The sequence below is a fragment of the Coregonus clupeaformis genome, chromosome 22, assembly GCF_020615455.1.
Source record: "Coregonus clupeaformis isolate EN_2021a chromosome 22, ASM2061545v1, whole genome shotgun sequence".
Classification (NCBI taxonomy): domain Eukaryota; kingdom Metazoa; phylum Chordata; class Actinopteri; order Salmoniformes; family Salmonidae; genus Coregonus; species Coregonus clupeaformis.
In genome coordinates, this window is record NC_059213.1 from 1,605,203 (window position 1) to 1,628,430 (window position 23,228).

Genomic DNA, 23,228 nt, shown 5'->3' on the forward strand with positions numbered 1-23,228 from the left:
TAAAATCAGCTAAACAGGAACAAAATGAAGATAGCCCACAGATCAGGGCTATTTTCCAGTAGGCCTACCTAATGAATTGTAAAATAGGCTAGTTTACAGCATAGCAGGCCACATAGGCCTGCAATAGGATAATATAAATTTGGTTAATGATATCTAGAGTAGCCTAAACAAGAGCTCTTCGAAATGATATAGCTAGCCTATGCCTCTCTCACTTTATAGGCTATTGAACGGGACGGGCGGAGGAACCGGGACCCGCTTCAGAGAACTAAAGGGACGTCACGACGTGCCATTCGGCTGCGGGAGGGGGGTGGATAACTAAATAATATATTACTGGTCACGTGGTGTAAGCAGGCTTCTGAATGATTTAAGAAGGCTCTCGCCTCCTCCGCCCGCTGATGCGCGAGATGCCGCTGCTGCTGAAGAGAGAGAAGGAGAAGAGAGAGAGGGTCGAGATAGAGAGAAAAAGAGAGAGAGAGGAGGGAGAGAGAGAGGCGAGAAAGGGCGAGCCAGCGAGAGAGTAGAGAGAGAGAGAGACTGCAGCAGCAACCGACATGGAGCTCGAGAGCCTTTCCGGGGAGAGCGAGCATCCTCTAATCCGCCAGGGTCACGGTAGAATGCGTAAGTGAATTTGTTTCTCTCTCTCTCATCCTTTCTCTCCATCGCTGCCCACTCTCACTCACTCTGTCTGTGTCGTCATTGTTTATGTGTGTGTGAAAATGGCGTATTCGACCCTCGGTGTGTATGTGTGTCCTGCTGTTGATCGCGGTATTGTTTGATGATAAAAAAATCGCTTCCTTCTTGAGTTACACTTGCCGGGTGTGTGCGTGTGTGTGCGTGTTGTGTGGGGTGGGAACTCGCATCCCCGTTGTAGCTGCAGTAGACACCAGAAGAGAGAGAAGATACGATTTCGTTATTACATTACCCGACGTAAAGGTATTTGTTTATCAACAGCTAGGGTGAAATGTTGAGATCTGCCTGATATCATCACGTAGGAGGCTAAATCTCATCTGATCGCTATTTTATCATAGAGGGACATCTATATATATATATAAGGCTACCGTCTGCTGTGTGTGTGTGTGTGTGTGTGGAGAGAGAGAGACCGTACGAAATGGATGCTTATCATCCGGTTTGTAGCATCATGTCGGCGAGAGAGAGAGTGTGAGAGAGAGGATCAAATAGAGATCTGTAACTGCAGTATTGCGAGCAGAGCCTTCACACACATTCCTCTCTCGTCTTGAGAAGCCAAAAGCTGGAAACATTGATTTCAATTATTTAGGGCTGAGGTTTAAACACACACACACACACACACACACACACACACACACACACACACACACACACACACAAAATCCTGAGATGTTGAGACAGGTCTGTGTGCCAGAAAGCCTGGAGCCTGAGAACAAACTATCTCTAATGACATGGCATGAGAGTTCTCTCTCTCTCTCACTCTCTCCATCACCCATTCCTCCCATTCCTCCCTTTCTACTCTAACTCTCTTCCTCACCCACTCTCCTCTCTCTGCTCTCCTCACCTCTCACCTCTCTCCCTCTCTCCTCCATCTGTGTGGTGCTGGCCATGGTGCTGAAAGCAGCAGTCATTAACAGGGATTATAAACTGGGTGGTTCAAACCCTGAATGCTGATTGGTTGACAGCCGTGTATGATAAAACATGTATTTTACTGCTCTAACTACGTTGGTAACCAGTTTATAATAGCAATATAGTGTTGATCAATTCTTGATAATAGTCATGTCTGTTATGTTGTATTAGTTTGGCTACATTCCATTCATGCCAAGGAAGATCACAAGATGTTTTTAACCCTGATGGGGATACCAGCTCAATAATTCACCTCCTGTCATGGTGAGTTACATCGACTGCTCCCTATAAGCTTGTTTGAAATTGATTTAGATCAATCATTCTGCCAACAGGTGTGTTTGTGTGTGTGTGTAATGCGTAATGATGAAACATCACAGAGTCACAGGTTGCAGCTCTGTGTGTGTGTGTGTGTGTGTGTGTGTGTGTGTGTGTGTGTGTGTGTGTGTGTGTGTGTGTGTGTGGTGTTCTTATACTGTGTGTTTTTGTATAAATGTTTGTTTGTGCAAAGTGCCCTTTGCTTGATTGCTTGATAGATTGGTGTGTGTGTGTGTGTGTGTGTGTGTAGATGATGTCATAACCCTTGTTCTACTGCATGTGTGACTCACCATCTCACAAGAACACACAACCTGATTTGGTTTGTGAATGGGAGATAGCCTCACTGACGTCACAGAGCCTGTCTGTGCATAAAAGCTAATTACAATCACCTCCACAAACCTCAACACACACACACACACACACACACACACCATCACAGAGCCATCTGCATCTCCGTCATCAGCAGCACACCCTCCTACCAGACTACAGGACACGTAGATATATAGAGAGAGATAGAGAGATAGAGAGAGAGGGGGGTGGCCTGGGGACAGGTGTGGGAGGGTGTTTGTTCCTATTGTAATGTTATCTCTGTGATCTTATTGCATGTCCAATGAAAGGGAAATGAATAGGTAGACTATAACTGTAGTTTAATAGAATGACTCTCCTCCTCATCTTTCATCTCATCCTTTTTACTGGGGAGAGGAGAGGAAGACTAGAGTTTTACCAGATCAGGCCACATGGTCGGGATAAACTCTGGGCCCTAGTGATATGTATAGCGTATTGGTGTGGTTACTAATCCTTTTAGATATGTGTCACAGTTTGGCAATATGGTTACCATAGTGATCACATACAAGGTCATCCAAAGGAACACAGATATAGAGGGAGAGGGAGAGAGAGAGAGAGAGAGAGAGAGAGAGAGAGAGAGAGAGAGAGAGAGAGAGAGAGAGAGAGAGAGAGAGAGTGGGAGAGATCAATTGAAACGGATAGGGAGAGGGTTGGACAGAGATATAAGAAGAGAGAGATGAAAGGCTGCTTTCCAGCTGTCTTTTACACTCTCACTACACCCTTGAACTCAGCACTGGAGAGAGAAAGATAGAGAGACTGAAAGAAAGGAAGAGAGAGAGAACATTTCTCCTGAGTCAGGTCATATACTAAATGATGACTTAGCTTTTCTCTGTCTGTGACCTACTCAGAAGAACAGTGGTTGCCATATCAGAACATTGCTGGTTGCCAGATTGGACTGAATCGGTTGCCAGGTTGGACTGAATCGGTTGCCAGGTTGGAATGAATCGGTTGCCAGATTGGACTGAATGAGGCTCTTACCTTTATTAAGGGACTGAGTTCCAGAAGCTGAATCAGGATGTACTGTACATTCTGTAAGTCAGACAGAATGTTGGCTGGAAGACACAGCTAAGCACTGTCTTACAACAATAAATCATGCTCATTGATTGGCTGATTGGATAACGAACATTGATTATTATGGTGGATGATTAGGAAGCCAGATAACAGACAGATGGACAGACGGACAGACGGACAGAGGACGGCTGGACATTGTAATGGTGTGTTTACTCCTATTCCTCTAGTTAGGGAGGACAGATCATATTGCATTGTGTGTGAGATCAATACTGTGTCTGATGGAAACAGATGAGCTGTTTTATCAGTCTGCTGCTCATCCTTCCATCATCACCACTCCATCATCACCTCTCCATCATCACCACTCCATCATCATCCCTCCATCATCATCCCCTCCATCATCATCCCTCATCATCACCCTCCATCATCATCCCTCCATCACACCCTCCATCATCACCTCTCCATCATCACCCCTCCATCATCATACCTCCTTCATCATCCCCATCATCATCCTTCCACTCATCCATCATCCCTCCATCATCATCCTCTCATCATTCATCATCCCTTCATCATCATCCCTCCATCATCATCCCTCATCAATCCTCCATCATCACCCCATCATCATCCCTCCATCATCATCTCTCCATCATCAATCCCTCCATCATCATCCCTCCATCATCACCCTCCATCATCATCCCTCCATCATCATCCCTCCATCATCATCCCTCCATCATCATTCTCCATCATCATCCCTCATCATCATCCCTCCATCATCACCCTCCATCATCTCTCCATCATCACCCTCCATCATCATCTCTCCATCATCATCCTCATCATCATCCCTCCATCATCACCCCAATCACTCCATCATCACTCTCCATCATCACCCCTCCATCATCATCTCCATCATCATCCCTCCATCATCATCCTCATCATCCCTGCATCATCATCCCTCCATCATCATCCCTCCATCATCATCTTTTATGTTCTATTATTTACACTCTGCAGGGACAATAGCTGCCATGCCCACCACTCTCCTGTATTGTGCCTTGCTTTGTGGTTAAACTGAAACACACACACACACACACACACACACACACACACACACACATACAACCACCGTGGTGAAACAGCTGGGTAATTGCAGGCCTCGTTTAAGTGGTTGATGGCTGAGAGGCGTGTGTGTAGTGTGTGTGTGTGTGTGTGTTCGATGATTGAGAGGTTTGGTTGGCCCACTTTACACAAATGATTTCTCCCCCTCTTCCTGAGTGCAGCCAGAGGGGGAATAATCGAGAAAGAAACAGAGAGAAAGAAAGAAAGATAATTGAGAGAGGGAAAGAGCTTGGCAGTAATAGCAGTAATCATAGCAGGTTATTTTCCTACCTGGGCCTTACATACTGACTGTGTATTAACTCTTATTCACTTTAGACCAAATGGTTTTATTCAATCATCTTCTATGAGTGCAGTAGTTGACTGATTGGGCAGAGTACAGGGGATTTGTTGATCGAAGACCATGAATTGTGCTCAAATAGCGCCCTATTCCTTTATAGGGCACTACTTTTGACCAGTACTCTGGTCAAAAGTAGTGCACTATATCGAATAGGGTGCCATTGGGACGATACCATGTCATTCTTTGTCTATGGCTGTAATTATATTGTGTGTGTTGTGTGGGCCTGTAACAGAACAATGTGTACTGTCAGATTGGGGGAGTGGAGGATAGGAGTTGAGTCCTCACAGTCCATCAGCTCTGAGTTCATCTCAGGTCAGATCTAATCAGGAAGTGATGATGACTCACAAGACGTACATAACACAACACAGTCATCTGGAACATACACACATACACACACACACGGATATGAACTGTCATCTATGACGTGGTGTAATGAGATGGTTGCTATAACAACAGGTCTACAGGGACCAGCTGATAATGAGTTCTCTGTGTTCAGGTAGAAACTAAATGTGTCTGTATGTGTGTGTGTTTACAATAAAGGATGGATAACCTGCCATACCTGCCATTTCTTCCCCAATGTGACTGTAACTGTCAAACAGCTGTGGACACGACACAGACATGGAGTCATATATTGTCAGCTGTACTGTACTGTATGTGTAAAAACATGGTGTTTTCTGTTACAGATTGACACCTGAGACAACAGACAACACACGTCTATATCAGCATGAGGAACTGCTGACACCCCCTCACCTGACTACCAGAGAGAGAAAGACGGAAAGAAGAGAGAACACACTTTTCATCCTCCCATTTCTCTCCCATCCTCTCTCCCACCAACCCATCTGGACAAGGAGAAACGATATTCTTTCCAGAGAGGAGGAAGTGAACGTCAGAGGATTTTTTTTTTAGAAAAAGCTCAAGCCCTCTCTTGACCTCTAACCCCTGACCTGTGACCTCAGTATGTCAGGTCTGCGTGGTAAGCTGCAGCGTGTCCAGTGGCGGTCAGGATGGCACTCCTTCACCTCCAGAGTCCTCAGGACCAAACCTGTAGAGAGCATGTTGGACTCTGGGACAGGTAGGTGTTTACAGGGGGGTCTCTAGGGGTGTGAGTGAAGGTGGTAATGTGTGTGTGTGCGTGGAGGGGGGGTATATGTGTGGGTATACAGTATGTGTGTGAATATATGTGTGTACGTTATGTTAACATGTGGGTTTTATGTTAAGGTGTGTGTTTGTATGCTAATGTAAGTGTGTGTGTACAGGTGGTACCAGCAGCCATGGCACCAAACTAGCAAGGGTGTTGTCCACGGTAGACCTGGTGTCACTAGGGGTGGGCAGCTGCGTTGGCACGGGATGTACGTGGTCTCCGGGCTGGTTGCTAGGAGATGGCCGGACCTGGCGTCATCGTCTCCTTCATCATCGCTGCTGTCGCCTCTATACTGTCAGGTAAGAACACACACTTACACACACACACACACATCTACAGCTACATGATATTTGTGTGTCTCCCCTTCAGGAGTGTGTTATGCTGAATTTGGGGTGCGCGTTCCCAAGACAACGGGCTCGGCCTACACCTACAGCTACGTGACAGTGGGGGAGTGTGTGGCCTTCTTCATTGGCTGGAACCTGATCCTGGAGTACCTGATTGGTACAGCCGCGGGAGCGCGCTCTCAGCAGCATGGCGGACTCACTAGCCAATAAAAGCATCTCTACGTTATGACAACACACACGTCGGAACACTCAACGGCCTGGGTGAGTCTTGAGGGGGGAGAGGGGGAGGGAGAGGGGGGTGGAGGGAGGGAGGGTGTGGAGCAGGAGGAGTGTGTGTAGGTGGACAGCTGAGTACAAGACACAGTTGCTGTGACATCATATTCCCTGAGACCTGGGCTGTGTCCAGCATAGAAATATATTGCATAGAACAGCCATGCCTTTCAGACAGGCAGAGTAATAATACAAGTCAGGAGGTTTGACCTTCCTGAAGTCTAGAGTGGCTAGCAGTGTAGAAACAGACAGTGAAAGCTCATTCCTCAACATAACAGATGAACACTATTTTTCCTGTTTGTGGATTGTGATCGAGGGTTATGCTACAGTGTTGTGATAGTTGTGTGACAGCCTAGGAACTGTGGGAAACAGACAGAGGGAGACAAAATCTCTCTAACAGGAAAAGGAAATGGTAACTTTCCAACAGCTGGCCATCTAGCCTGCCATCCACACACACACACACACACACACACACACACACACACACACACACACACACACACACACACACACACACTGCTGGTACGGTGCATGACTGTTGACAGTGTGTGTTCATGTGTGTTCTGCTGGTTCAGTTTTTGATAATGGTGGGGCCCAGGCGTCTAATGTAAGCTCTGTTACAGTAAACTATGATATAGGCCCTCATGTGAACCATTTTTAACTTTGAGCCTGTTTCTTATGCTGAGGACTATAAAGCACTAAAGGCAATAGACACTAAAAGTCTGCAGGTCCAGACAACCTGGATCCCTCTTAAAGATAGCAGCTGGTATTATTACTGAACCTGTAGCTTCACATTTTCAACTTGAGTCTCTTGACCAATTCTATACCCAGCATTTGGAAATCAGCGTATGTCCTCCCACTGCTAAAGGGTGGAGATCCCTCAGATGCTATGAACTATCATCCTATCGCCAGACTCCCTATCCTGGCCAAAGTCTGAGTCCCTAGTGAACTCACAGTTAACAAACGTCTTAATTGAAAAGAACGTACTGAGCGGGGTTCAGTCTGGCTTTAGATCGGGGCACAACACCACAACTGCAGCTATGGCAGTGGCAAATGACATCATACATGCACTTGATAAAAAGCAACATTGTGCTGCTCTGTTTGTTGATTTATCAACGGTATTTGATTCAGTTGACCATGAATTGTTGCTAGCTAGACTCAGTAACATTGGTCTCAGTGAAGTAAGTTGGTTTAGGAACTATCTTTCTGACAGAACACAATGTGTATATGCTGACAATCACAAGTCTAGCTTTCTTGCGATTAATAGAGGTGTGCCCCAGGGGTTCCATTTTAGCTCCTGTGTTGTTCTCAATTTGTATTAATGATTTGGGAAATGGGATGCAACCAGCAAAGTTGCATCTACAGTGGGGAGAACAAGTATTTGATACACTGTCGATTTTGCAGGTTTTCCTACTTACAAAGCATGTAGAGGTCTGTAATTGTTATCATAGGTACACTTCAACTGTGAGAGATGGAATCTAAAACAAAAATCCAGAAAATCACATTGTATGATTTTTAAGTAATTCATTTGCATTTTATTGCATGACATAAGTATTTGATCACCTACCAACCAGTAAGAATTCCGGCTCTCACAGACCTGTTAGTTTTTGTTTAGAAGCCCTCCTGTTCTCCACTCATTACCTGTATTAACTGCACCTGTTTGAACTCGTTACCTCTATAAAAGACACCTGTCCAAACACTCAATCAAACAGACTCCAACCTCTCCACAATGGCCAAGACCAGAGAGCTGTGTAAGGACATCAGGGATAACATTGTAGACCTGCACAAGGCTGGGATGGGCTACAGGACAATAGGCAAGCAGCTTGGTGGAAAGGCAACAACTGTTGGCGCAATTATTAGAAAATGGAAGAAGTTCAAGATGACGGTCAATCACCTCAGTCTGGGGCTCCATGCAAGATCTCACCTCGTGGGGGCATCAATGATCATGAGGAAGGTGAGGGATCAGCCCAGAAACACGGCAGGACCTGGTCAATGACCTGAAGAGAGCTGGGACCACAGTCTCAAAGAAAACCATTAGTAACACACTACGCCGTCATGGATTAAAATCCTGCAGCGCACGCAAGGTCCCCTGCTCAAGCCAGCGCATGTCCAGGCCCGCTCTGAAGTTTGCCAATGACCATCTGGATGATCCAGAGGAGGAATGGGAGAAGGTCATGTGGTCTGATGAGACAAAAATATAGCTTTTTGGTCTAAACTCCACTCGCCGTGTTTGGAGGAAGAAGAAGGATGAGTACAACCCCCAAGAACACCATCCCAACCGGGAAGCATGGAGGTGGGAAACATCATTCTTTGGGGATGCTTTTCTGCAAAGGGGACAGGACGACTGCACCGTATTGAGGGAGGATGGATGGGGCCATGTATCGCGAGATCTTGGCCAACAACCTCTTTCCCTCAGTAAGAGCATTGAAGATGGGTCGTGGCTGGGTCTTCCAGCATGACAACGACCGAATCACACAGCCAGGGCAACTAAGGAGTGGCTCCGTAAGAAGCATCTCAAGGTCCTGGAGTGGCCTAGCCAGTCTCCAGACCTGAACCTCAATAGAAAATCTTTGGAGGGAGCTGAAAGTCCGTATTGCCCAGCGACAGCCCCGAAACCTGAAGGATCTGGAGGTATGGAGGAGTGGGCCAAAATCCCTGCTGCAGTGTGTGCAAACCTGGTCAAGACCTGCAGGAAACGTATGATCTCTGTAACTGAAAACAAAGGTTTATGTACCAAATATTAAGTTCTGCTTTTCTGATGTATCAAATACTTATGTCATGCAATAAAATGCAAATGAATTACTTAAAAATCATACAATGTGATTTTCTGGAGAGATTCCGTCTCTCACAGTTGAAGTGTACCATGAGTAAAAATTACAGACCTCTACATGCTTTGTAAGTAGGAAAACCTGAAAAATCGGTAGTGTATCAAATACTTGTTCTCCCCACTGTATATGCAGATGATACAGTCATATATTCATGTGCTCCTTCTCTGGTTCAGGCTATTGAAGAGCTCCAGACTGCTTTTCAGTCACTGCAGGTCTCCCTTTATGGTCTCAAACTGGTCTTGAATGTACAAAAACAAAAATCATGACCTTTACCAGAGCAAGCACTCAGCCAGAGAAGGTTAGCATTGTCACATCTGGTGGCTTATCCATTGAAAAAGTGTCATCCTACAAATACCTAGGTACATGGTTGGATGACAAGTTGTCCTTTAAAGTTCATATGGATAATCTTGTGAGGAAGCTTCAATTGAAACTGGGTTTATTTTCGTAATAAGGCTTGCTTCCCGCTTATGGCTAGAAAGAAGCTTGTTCAGGCCACTTTTCTCTCTGTAATTGATTAAGGTGACTTGTTGTATATTCATGCAGCCTCCTCTGTCTTACAGAGACTGAACTCTGTTTATCATGCATCCTTGCTCTTTATTACAAATGCCAAGTCACTCACCCACCATTGCACCTTGTACCAAATGGTGGGTTGGACCTCACTTTATATGCGCAGAAAGCTACATTTGTATGTGTTCATCTACAAAGCCCTTTTGGGTAAACTCCTCTTTACCTCTGTAGTCTGGTCTCCATCACCACCATCAGTTACACTTAGTCTGGTCTCCATCACCACCAGCAGTTACCATACCCAGTCTGCTAGGTGGTTGCTATAACCGGTCTGCTAGGTGGTTGCTACTAAAAGTCCCCAGGACATGTACAGTATTAGGCAAGACTGCCTTCTCGTCTTGTGCACCAGAGGCATGGAATAGTCTACAATCCATGCTTCATCTAGATATGTTAGTGCCACTGAATGAATTTACATTTTTGATAGAGACTGTTACAGAGGAGTGTAAATGCTTATTTTAGGCTGGATCATGTTGTTGAATTGTATTGTTTTGTTGTATGTTTTAATTCTGTAATGTATTGATTGTTGCGGTCTTCTTGGCCAGGTCTCCTTGAAAAGAGACTCTGGGTCTCAATGGGCTTTTCCTGGTTACATTTTTTATTTTTACCTCTCGATGTGGTATGTATTTAACTCCCTCTCTCCCTCTCCTCCTCCCCTCTCACCCCTCCCTCTCTCCCTCCCTCCTCCCTCCCTCCTCCTCCCCTCCCTCCACTCCCCCCTCTAGGTAAAGGAGAGCAGTCGTACCCAGACCTCCTGGCCTTGCTGATAGCAGTGATAGTGACAGTGATCGTGGCCCTGGGGGTGAAGAACTCAGTAGGGTTTAATAATGTGTTGAATGTGATCAACCTGATGGTGTGGGTCTTCATGATGGTGGCCGGACTCTTCTTCGTCAACGGACACAACTGGGACGATGGAAGGTTCCTACCCTTCGGGTGGTCAGGGGTGAGACACACAAACAGACTTATATACATACGCACACACTATTACACACATACATTGGTAGGCATGCAGATATGCAATGAATTGTGATATTCAACTCATTAGTCAACTTCTCCTACTTTACTAGCTAGGTCTAGATAGCAACAATGCTAACTAACGGCTAACTCTAGCTCAACTGTTGGTGGAATCATAATGCCAAAAGCGATTGTGTTTTAAGACACCCCTAAACCTCTGTCTCTCTCCTGTGTGTGTTTATACCAGGTGATGCAGGGAGCGGCAACATGTTTCTATGCCTTCATAGGGTTTGACATCATCGCTACAACAGGAGAGGAAGCAAAAAGTCCCAACACCTCTATACCCTATGCTATTACTGTTTCACTCATCACCTGCCTTACTGCATACGTCTCTGTGAGTACACACACACACACGGCACACGCGCGCATACACACTCGAACACGTGCGCACACACACATGCACGCGTCACACACAAACACACAGACATACACACATGTACCGGTACCCCCTGTATATAGCCTCCCTACTGTTATTTTATTTTACTTTAATTATTTTTTATGTATCTATTTTTCACTTAACACTTTTTTTTTTCTTTCTTAAAAAACTGCATTGTTGGTTAAGGGCTGTAAGTAAGCATTTCACATTTCACTGTAAGGTCTACACCTGTTGTATTCGACGCATGTGGCAAATAACATTTGATTTGATTTGATACACACACAGATACACACACACACAAACATACATATACACACACACATACACGTCCATGCCCTATTCGGTACAAATGACATCATTTGCCCTCAAGAGTTTGTCAGAATGTATGATTTCTGGTTGGTTAGACTCTCTCTATGTGTGTCTGTGGTTTTGGATATAGACTCTATCTATATACTCTTATTGTTTCAGATATACTCTATCTATATACTCTATGGTTTCAGATAGAGACTATATCTATATGCTCTATGGTTTCAGATATACTCTATCTATATACTCTATGGTTTCAGATATACTCTATCTATATGCTCTATGGTTTCAGATAGAGACTCTATCTATATACTCTATGGTTTCAGATAGAGACTATATCTATATACTCTATGGTTTCAGATATACTCTATCTATATACTCTATGGTTTCAGATAGAGACTCTATCTATATACTCTATGGTTTCATATATATATTATATCTATATCTCTGGTTTAGAGGTTGTTGATCTCTCAGTAAGAGATGGCCTTTTTATTCCTCTCGATTCCTCCACAATCTCTGCATCCTAATCTCTATCTCTCTCACTCTCTCTCTCTCTCTCTCCTCTCTCTCTCTCTCTCTCTCTCTCTCTCTCTCTCGCCCCTCTCTCTCTATCTCTCTCTCTCTCTCTCTCTCTTTCTGATCTGCTGACAGATGGCCGCATGACTTCACACGTCAGTTTGCATAGATCACACAGGCGCAGTCACACACGCTGCACACACACACACACACACACACACTCACACACTCACTAGAGTTAGTTTGGGCAGTGATTGCAGACATGCACACGTGAGTTTATCTTCATATCCCTGACTTTAACGTGGTGTGTGATATTAATGTGTTCTTTTTCTTTCTTTCTCTTTCTCTCTCTCTCTCCTCTCTCTCTCCCTCTCTCTCCCTCTCTCTCTCTCTCTCTCCTCCCTCTCTCTCTCTCTCTCTCTCTCTCTCTCTCTCTCTCTCTCTCTCTCTCTCTCTCTCTCTCCTCTCTCTCTCTCTCTCTCTGTCTCTAGGTATCAGTGATTCTGACTCTGATGGTTCCCTATACAGAGATAGATGCAGACGCTCCTCTGATGGAGATGTTTGCTGTCCATGGCTGTTACTTTGCTAAGTACATAGTAGCAGTAGGCTCTGTAGCTGGCCTGTCTGTCAGTCTCCTGGGCTCTCTGTTCCCCATGCCACGAGTCATCTACGCTATGGCTGGAGACGGACTGCTGTTCAGGTGACAACACACACATGGACACACTCATATACACACACACGGACATGATCATACACTAACGCATGTGTGTGTGTGTGTGTGTGTCTAGGTTCCTGGCCCATGTGTCTCCATACACTGAGACTCCAGCACTAGCATGTGTTGTGTCTGGCTGTCTGGCTGCTCTCCTCTCTCTCCTCGTCTCCCTACGAGATCTCATAGAGATGATGTCCATAGGAACACTACTGGCTTACACACTGGTGAGTTAACACACACACACTCACACATTCACACACACACACACACACTAACTCTCACTCCCTCTCTACCTCTTCCAGGTTAGTGTGTGTGTGTTGTTGCTACGCTACCAGCCAGAATCAGACATCCACGGCTTTGTGAACTTCCTGTCTGAGGAGCAGTCCAATAAGAAGAAGGAGGGCGTAAGCGAGTGTGAGAAGGAAGTGTGTTCTCCAATCAGTGAAGTAGATGACTACGGAGGACCTCAAACTAACACCTGTGGAGCTAAGAATCTCCCCTCGCTAGGTGCACACACACACACACACACACACACACACACACTTCCGTCCTACTAACCTAATACCTGTCACGGTTCAGACAGACGACAAGAGGACCACAATTGCGTCACACCAAAAAGTTTATTTAAACTTAAGGGGAAAGGGATGTAGGGAGTGAGTGAAGGCTCCAGGGGTTATCCCGTCTGATGTGCTGGGTCTTGTGCCCCCCCCAGTGGCAGCGATGCGTCGATGACGCCGGTGGTTGGTGGTCCAGAAGTCCTGGGGGGAGGAAACACAGACACAACGGGGCGGATGAAAACAGGCAGAAGTACAGTTCAAGGGAAATCCAAAATACGTAGTAGCAAGGCAGAAGGCTGGTCAGAGTTACCGGGATTGAAGAGTAGTCAGGAGTCGTAATGGCAGAAGCAGGTCTGGATCTCCTGAGGCAGAAGAGTATCCAAAAAAAACAGGCAGGTCCGGGGTCACAAAACCAGGGTGAGCCAGAAGCGCGAGCAAACAGGTTCCGGGTGTGAGCTTTGCAGACGATCTGACAAAGGAGAGCTGAAAGACAGGGCTATAAATACTGGGAGAGGTTAGTGGGTAATGCAGCGCAGCTGGCAGAGTAATTAGAGCCGAGCAGAGCAGGGACAGGTGGAGCTAGTTAGGCTGAGTAGAGAGAGAGTGGTGAGCAGAGTGGAAACAACTTAAGGTGGTAACCCAGTGGAGTGAGAGGGCCTGACAGAACCCCCCCAAGGGACGGCCCCAGAAGTCCCAAGAGCAACACCACGCCGGGCGGGAGGAGGGGAGCCGGAGGAGGGCTAGAACTCCTCCGAACGGTCCGAGCGAACGTCCTCATCCTCGGAGGAAGCCGGAGGGCCGTGGTCGGGAGATGGGACAGGTCCCGAGACAGGATCAGGCACAGGACAGGAAGCCGAGCGGGCAGGACGGTTAGGGATCCTCTGGGGCGGCTCCCTACGGGATTGCAGGTTGATCAGGATGCCGTTGGTAGAAAGCGGTGATGAGAGTCCATCCACAATCCGACTAGCTGGCACCCAGGTCCTTTCCTCAGGTCCATAGCCCTCCCAGTCAATGAGGTACTGGAGACCCTACCCCTCCGTCTGGACCGAAGCAGGCGGCGGACGGTGTAAACCAGACCACCATCGACGAGCCGTGGAGGAGGAGGACAAGGCGCAGCAGGGACCAGCGGACTCCTGGGCACAGGCAGGGGCTGCCGCCAATCCAGCTGGGGGCTGGCAGAACGACTTGTGTTGGTTGCAGATGGGGCAGGCTGGACGAATTCCCGTACATCCTTCCTCAGAGAGGGCCACCAGAACCTCTGGGCGAGCAGGTTGTAAGTGCGGGTGGAGCCAGGGGTGACAAGCTAGGCGGGAGTCATGTCCCCACTGAACGACCTGGGACCTCAGGTCTTCGGGGACAAAAAGGCGGTCAGCTGGGCAAGTGCTGGGACCTGGCTGGTTACGGAGAGCCTCCAGCACCTGTTCCTCAACAGCCCAGGTCAGAGCTGCAACGATGCAGGGACTTGGCAGAATCGACACAGGGTCCTTGGAGGGTCAGGAGCGGAGTTAGTAGGTCCTGGCCGAGGGGGCAGTTGGCGGCAAGCAGGCAGGTTCGGGCGGCAGTCCTCTCCCCCACTCCTGATCACCCCGGTCACCCAGTCGAGCTGAGGGTTGTGCCGGCGGAGCCATGGGTAACCCAGGATGAGGGGTTGGCCTGGAGAGGGGAGCAGGTGAAACTGGATAGTTTCTTGATGGTTTCCGGACAGACCCATCGAGACCGGGGCCGTGACATGAGTGACCGATCCGAGTAAGTGTCCGTCCAGTGCCCGGGCAGGAATAGAGGTGTCAAACGGAGGTTCTCCAGTCCCAGTTGGCGTGCCAGCTTGATGTCCATTATGTTGGCTTCGGCGCCAGAATCCACCAGAGCAGCCAGGGTGTGAGTTGAGTCAGGAGGCGGAGGTGAACTTGCAGCAGGGGTTTGCGGTCGGAGGACTGGATGGTCATTGAACTCAACCGGACTCCCCTATGCCCGGTGAGCTTCGGCCCTTTAAAGGGCAGGTTACCACACGATGTCCATCACCTCCACAATAGAGGCAGAGGTTTGAGGTGAGCGTCGCTGGCGCTCTGCAGGAGTGAGAGAGGCTCGCCCAATCTCCATAGGCTCAGACTGATCAAGCTGACCTGGGTGAGTGGCAGTAGATGACAGGAGCCCAGTCGGATCTCTCCGAATGCCGGTAGTAGGTGGACCTTGGCGCCCCCTCCCACGACGACGGGTCTGTATCCTACTGTCGATCCTGACAGTCAGTGCGATGGCTTCATCAAGAGTGGAAGGCAGTTCATGGGAGACCAACTCGTCCTGATATAGTCAGCCAAACTATGGAAGAACGCGTCCACCAACGATGGTGTGTTCCAAGAACCCTCGTCTAGCCAGGGTTCGGAAGTCGATGGAATGGTCTGCGACTGTACGTCTGCCTTGTCGAATACTGAACAGTTCACGAGACGCTCTGCGGTTGGGGAATCCAGGTCAAACACCTTCAGCATCTCCTCAGCAAACAGGTCGAAGGTTGCACATGCGGGGGTTTGACGTTCGAACTCTGCTGTTCCCCAGAGTCGAGCTCGGCCCGTCAGGTGAGTGATGGCATACCCAACTTTAGCCCCCTCCGTGGCGAAGGTCCTTGGCTGCAAGGAGAACTGAAGTCGGCAGCTAGTCAGGAATGGCCGGACCTGGGTTGAATCGCCGTTGAACCGCTCGGGGTTTCCAATCTTGGGTTCCGGAGCAGCGCTGCAATGACCGGGGCAGGTAACTCGGGGGCAGGGCTGGTGGGCAGACTGGCTGGGGTCAGGTTGGTGAGGAGTTGAATGATCATGGCGAGTTGTTGTTGCTGCTGCTGGGACTGCTCGCTGGTGCTGCTGGAACTGCTGATGCTGTTGGTGGCCGACCTGAAGCAGAGAGGAGATGACGCGCTCATGCGGCCTAGCTCTCTCTCAGTGTGTTCCAGGCGTAGCATGGCGGTGGGTTGCTCAGGCTCTTCGGTTTCCATGTCGGGGAAGTGTGCGCTGAGTCCATGATGGTCAGATCGTACTGTCCACGGTTCAGACAGACGACAAGAGGACCACAATGTGCGTCACACCAAAAAGTTTATTTAAACTTAAGGGGAAAGGGATGTAGGGAGTGAGTGAAGGCTCCAGGGGTTATCCCCGTCCGATGTGCTGGGTCTGTGCCTCCCCAGTGGCAGCGATGTCCGATGACGCCGGTGGTTGGTGGTCCAGAAGTCCTGGGGGAGGGAAACACAGACACAACGGGGCGGATGAAAACAGGCAGAAGTACAGTTCAAGGGAAATCCAAAATACGTAGTAGCAAGGCAGAAGGCTGGTCAGAGTTACCGGGATTGAAGAGTAGTCAGGAGTCGTAATGGCAGAAGCAGGTCTGGATCTCCTGAGGCAGAAGAGTATCCAAAAAAAACAGGCAGGTCCGGGGTCACAAAACCAGGGTGAGCCAGAAGCGCGAGCAAACAGGTTCCGGGTGTGAGCTTTGCAGACGATCTGACAAAGGAGAGCTGAAAGACAGGGCTATAAATACTGGGAGAGGTTAGTGGGTAATGCAGCGCAGCTGGCAGAGTAATTAGAGCCGAGCAGAGCAGGGACAGGTGGAGCTAGTTAGGCTGAGTAGAGAGAGAGTGGTGAGCAGAGTGGAAACAACTTAAGGTGGTAACCCAGTGGAGTGAGAGGGCTCATGACAATACCATATTACCATATTACCCTAACATTGTAATATTGTAATATTGTAACATTGTAACATTGTAATATTGTAATATTGTAACATTGTAACATTGTAACATTGTAACATTGTAATATTGTAACATTGTAACATTGTAATATTGTAATCCAGGTGACAACGAGATGCTGATTGGTAAACCAGATAAAACCACTTACACGCCAGCCACCCGAACTACGGTACCGTCGACATGGGCTCGGCATCGAATCAGAAGAGTCGGAGGGCGGGATGTCGTGGAGGCTGAAGAAGCTGATTGGTCCACGGTACTACACCATGAGGATCCGATTGGGCCTGCCAGGAAGATGGACCGCCCACTCCGGCAACAGGGAAGACAGTTACTGTCTGTGTCCTCCTCCTCTTCTCGCCGTCTTCATCTTCAACTCCTTCATCATCTTCGGTGAGGAGACGTCTCTGTTCAACACTCAGTACTATTGAAACTATACTCCCACTGATACACCATTCGTTTCTGTATTATATCAAACTTTAATTACAAAACAAATGTGTAAGATTCAAACCCACATTTCTCAAATGACTTGCACTCAACAACATACATCTAAAACTACACAAACCAAACTAACTGCAAACTGCTAAATCATTTCATTCTATCCTATTATATTATTCCATTGAAATAATGACGTTTCTGCATGGTGAAAGTTTCCTTCTCTAGTTATTTCACTCCTATATATTCTACAATAAAGTCCCCAGTGAAACAGCGCCGGAGAAGATGGCTGCCGTTTTACAGCCCTCTAACCAATTGTACTACTATGTGTGTTTTTCCGCGTTATTTGTAATTTATTTTGTACATAATGTTTCTGCCATCGTCTCTTATAACCAAAAAGAGCTTCTGGATATCAGGACAGCGATTACTCACCTCGTATTGGACAAAGATTTTTTCTTCAACGAGGCGGCCGCGAAGGATATCGTACAGACACCCGACAAGGCCCAAATCCCTGTCAGTCGCGTGAGGAAGAGACAGAGATATCGTGGACGTAGATCGGGGTGCCTTGTAAGGATCCGACGGCGAGCGAGTAAACTGCCTCTTCCATCAATCCTATTATCAACGTTCAATCATTTGAAAATAAATTGGATGACCTAAGATTACGGTTATCCTACCAACGGGACATTAAAAACTGTAATATCTTATGTTTCACCGAGTCGTGGCTGAACGACGACATGGACAACATACAGCGAGCGGGCTATACGCTACATCGGCAGGATAGAACGGGCGACTCCGTAAGACAAGGGTGGCGGTCTGTGATATTTGTAAACAACAGCTGGTGCACAAAATCAAATACTAAGGAAGTCTCGAGGTTTTGCTCGTCTCGAGGTAGAGTATCTTATGATAAGCTGTAGACCACACTATTTACCAAGAGAGTTTTCATCTATATTTTTCATAGCTGTCTATTTACCACCACAAACCAATGCTGGCATTAAGATTGCACTGAATGAGTTGCACAAGGCCATAAATCAACAGGAAAACGCTCATCCAGATGCAGCGCTCCTAGTGGCCGGGGACTTTAATGCAGGGAAACTTAAATCCGTTCTACCTAATTTCTACCAGCATGTTAAATGTGGAACCAGAGGGAAAAAAACTCTAGACCACCTTTACTCCACACACAGAGACGCATACAAAGCTCTCCCTCGCCCTCCATTTGGCAAATCTGACCATAACTCTATCCTCCTGATTCCTGCTTATAAGCAAAAACTAAAGCAGGAAGCACCAGTGACTCGGTTAATAAAAAAGTGGTCAGATGACGAGATGCTAAGCTACAGGACTGTTTTGCTAGCAGAGACTGGAACATGTTCGGGATTCTTCAGACAGCATTGAGGAGTACACCACATTAGTCACTGGCTTCATCAATAAGTGCATCGATGATGTCGTCCCCACAGTGACCGATACATACCCCAACCAGAAGCCATGGATTACAGGAAACATCCGCACTGAGCTAAAGGGTAGAGCTGCCGCTTTCAAGGAACGGGACTCTAACCCGGACGCTGATAAGAAATCCCGCTATGCCCTCCGACGAACCATCATACAGGCAAAGAGTCAATACAGGACTAAGATTGAATCGTACTACACTGGCTCTGACGCTCGGTCGGATGTGGCAGGGCTTGGAAAACTATTACAGACTACAAAGGGAAGCACAGCCGCGAGCTGCCCAGTGACACAAGCCTACCAGACGAGCTAAACCACTTCTATGCTCGGCTCGAGGCAAGCAACACTGAAGCATGCATGAGAGCACCAGCTGTTCCGGATGACTATGTGATCACGCTCTCCGTAGCCGATGTGAGTAAGACTTTTAAGCAGGTCAACATTCACAAGGCCGCAGGGCCAGACGGATTACCAGGACGTGTACTCCGAGCATGTGCTGACCAACTGGCAAGTGTCTTCACTGACATTTTCAACATGTCCCTGACTGAGTCTGTAATACCAACATGTTTCAAGCAGACCACCATAGTCCCCGTGCCCAAGGACTCTTAAGATAACCTGACTAAATGACTACCGACCCGTAGCACTGACGTCTGTAGCCATGAAGTGCTTTGAAAGGCTGGTCATGGCTCACATCAACAGCATTATCCCAGAAACCCTAGACCCACTCCAATTTGCATACCGCCCCAACAGATCCACAGATGATGCAGATGATGCAACATCTGCCACACTGATCCTCAACACGGGGCTCCCTCAGGGGTGCGTGCTCAGTCCCCTCCTGTACTCTCTGTTCACCCATGACTGCATGGCCAGGCACGACTCCAACACCATCATTAAGTTTGCCGACGACACAACAGTGGTAGGCCTGATCACCGACAACGATGAGACAGCCTATAGGGAGGAGGTCGAGAGACCTGGCCGTAGTGGTGCCAGGACAACAACCTCTCCCTCAACGTGACCAAGACAAAGGAGATGATTGTGGACTACAGGAAAAAAAGAGGACTGAGCACGCCCCATTCTCATCGACGGGGCTGTAGTGGAACAGGTTGAGAGCTTCAAGTTCCTTGGTGTCCACATCACCAACGAACTATCATGGTCCAAACACACCAAGACAGTCGTGGAAGAGGGCACGACAAAGCCTATTCCCCCTCAGGAGACTGAAAAGATTTGGCATGGGTCCTCAGATCCTCAAAAAAATTCTACAGCTGCACCATCGAGAGCATCCTGACTGGTTGCATCACCGCCTGGTATGGCAACTGCTTGGCCTCCGACCGCAAGGCACTACAGAGGGTAGTGCGTATGGCCCAGTACATCACTGGGGTCAAGCTTCCTGCCATCCAGGACCTCTATACTAGGCGGTGTCAGAGGAAGGCCCTCAAAATTTTCAAAGACTCCAGCCACCCCTAGTCATAGACTGTTCTCTCTGCTACCGCACGGCAAGCGGTATCGGAGTGCCAAGTCTAGGTCCAAAAGACTTCTCAACAGCTTCTACCCCCAAGCCATAAGACTCCTGAACAGCTAATCATGGCTACCGGACTATTTGCACTGCCCCCCACCCCATCCTTTTTACGCTGCTGCTACTCTGTTAATTATTTATGCATAGTCACTTTAACTCTACCCACATGTACATAACCTCAACTATCCTCAACTAGCTGGGACCCCTGCACATTGACTCTGCAACGGTAACCCCTGTATATATATAGCCTCCCTACGTTACCTTTATTTTACTTCTGCTCTTTTTTTTCTCAACACTTTTTTGTTGTTGTTTTATTTTTTTACTTTTTTGTTAAAAATAAATGCACTGTTGGTTAAGGGCTGTAAGTAAGCATTTCACTGTAATGTCTGCACCTGTTGTATTCGGCGCATGTGACCAATAAAACTTGATTTGATTTGATTTGATTTGAACTTCTCTCTTCTCTTCTCCAGGTGCGGCCAGCATCGGTGATGGCAGCTGGTGGGCCCTTCTCCTGCTGATCTTCCTGGTCATCTTCATGGCTCTCCTCCTCATCATCATCCTGCAGCAGCCAGAGAACCCTAAGCGACTGCCTTACATGGCTCCGGCTGTTCCCTGGGTTCCTGCTGCTGCCATGCTGGTCAACAGCTACCTGATGTTAAACTGTCTGCTATCACCTGGATACGCCTGGCTGTCTGGTGCTTCTAGGTGCGTTAATGGAGAGAAGTGTGGATGGATGGATGGATGAAGGTACATGTGTCTATGTACCACATACTCTAACACTGTGCGGTGTGTGTGCGCGCGTGTGTGCGTGTGTTTGTATGCATGTGTGTGTGTGTGTGTGTGTTCGTATGCATGTGTGTGTGTGTGTGTGTGCGTCTCTCTGCGTGTTGGTGTGTGTCTCCTTCAGGTATCCTGATCTACTTTGGCATGGGATGTGGAACAGTACATTAGAGATCAGGTCCAGGGAGCAGGAGGTCCATGGCCTAATACAGCGACGATGGCCACCATGCAGGGGTGGACGACGGCTTCTCAGGCTTCAGGCGACGACACCCCAACCCCAGAACAAGATGGGCCTCACCAGGGGGTTGAGGTAGGGCAGGACCCCCAAGAGATGATGATGATTGAGATCCGAAGGGAGGAGCTAACAGAGCGTAGCGGAGGAGGACCCAATGGATTTTGAGAAGAACGGAATGATGGAGGAAGGATGGACTGATGTTTCCAGAGGATTGATAGATGTTATTGTTGTTAACACCTGAATGTACTGCCTACTGTTGGCTGCCTGCCTGCCTGCGTGTGTGTGTGTGTGTGTGTGTGTGTGTGTGTGTGTGTGTGTGTGTGTGTGTGTGTGTGTGTGTGTGTGTGTGTGTGTGTGTGGGTTTTTGTTAGATACTTTCAGTAGTTTTTTTAGTTTAATTTATTGAGTTAAAGGAAATATGATCCTATGGAGGAAAGCTGTAGACTGACAAATTACAAACAGTGGAAGGGGTTTTGGGTGATTTGGTGATGGGCATACAGTGAATGTATTTTCCTCTCACTATAGACAGTCCAGAGTTATGACAGACTGGGAGCGAGTCAGCATTTCCTGGTTCACCACACACATAGGAAGCTGTCAGAGCGCTGAGGAGGTACTTCCTGTCACTGGTCCAGTTGTCTCAGCTGCTTCTCTCATCTTACAGAGAAGAAATTAGCTACACACACACACACAGACACACACCCACCCTCCCCTCTCTATCTAGGAAGGAGGGGGCTGATGGTGTTTTTTGGACTTTGGGTTGCAATAGTGCCTTATTGTGTGTGAACGGGGGGATGTTTTTTTGGTGTGTGTGTGCATGCGTGTGTGTGTGTGTGTGTGTGTGTATGCTTTTACACCTTGTATCTATGTCCCCTTTAGGTTTAGGAGTGAAGTGTGTTTGTGACTTCTTTGTCATCCCACCCTCCTGAATCTCACCCATTCTCACCCCCAAGCCCTGTTGCTGCATTGCTAGAGCTCAGAATTAAAAGGTTTAAATGACAGTTTTTTTTAAACAGAGTTATGGACACCACCATGCTCTAAACAATGTTTCTAACATCTCCAAATTAATGTTACTATGTTAGAAAGAAGACGTAGATAAGAATTGCTCTCAAGATAAGAATTGCTCTCACATAAGCCAAATATCTCTGAATGTTTAGTACATAGAACCCCTAATTTAAGGTTTACCCCCTGGGGAAGCCATCTGTTAAATGCACTGAACGAAGATGCCACGCGACCCCTCCTACCTCCTCGACCCCAAGCCGACCTCCATCCCTAACTCTCACCACCCAGGGTCCTCTCTGCTGTTCAGGCGTGGGCTCGCTTGTGTTGTTCAGTGAAACACACACATACATATACAACACAAACACAAACAATACAGTTCAGCTTGAACCCAAAACCAGAAAGGGGCTTCGTAGGTATGTGTCCTTAGTTGTACTGTAAATATTATGTTTGTGTGTGTGTGTGTGTGTGTGTGTGTGTGTGTGTGTGTGTGTGTGTGTGTGTGTGTGTGTGTGTGTGTGTGTGTTCATGCCGTGGCTATGTGACGTGGCTGGCTGGTGAATGTGATAGCATACTAATTTGTATAGATGGTTGTAGATGGGTATTTGCATGTGGTGAGAGGAAGAGAATAAGAAAAAACACCCACTCAAACGACCCTGACCCCTGACCCCTGACAAGGGAAACATAGGGTAGGGGACAGGTGATCTGGAACTGGGATGATATGTAGCAAATAGAGGTGGTGGTTGAGGGGTTTGGTATATTCCCACCACTAACTCCACCC

At 47.6% G+C, this 23,228-nt stretch overlaps 1 long non-coding RNA gene and 1 pseudogene across 1 annotated transcript; both read left to right on the forward strand.

Annotated features, from left to right (window-relative positions):
- The first annotated feature begins 580 nt into the window (after window positions 1-580).
- LOC123481627 lies at window positions 581-5,457 on the forward strand. Its single transcript, XR_006657215.1, has 3 exons — window positions 581-618; window positions 1,768-1,857; window positions 5,395-5,457. It is a non-coding gene; the product is annotated as an uncharacterized LOC123481627 (long non-coding RNA).
- Window positions 5,458-5,599: 142 nt separating this feature from the next.
- LOC123481611 lies at window positions 5,600-21,181 on the forward strand (annotated as a pseudogene).
- Window positions 21,182-23,228: the final 2,047 nt, after the last annotated feature.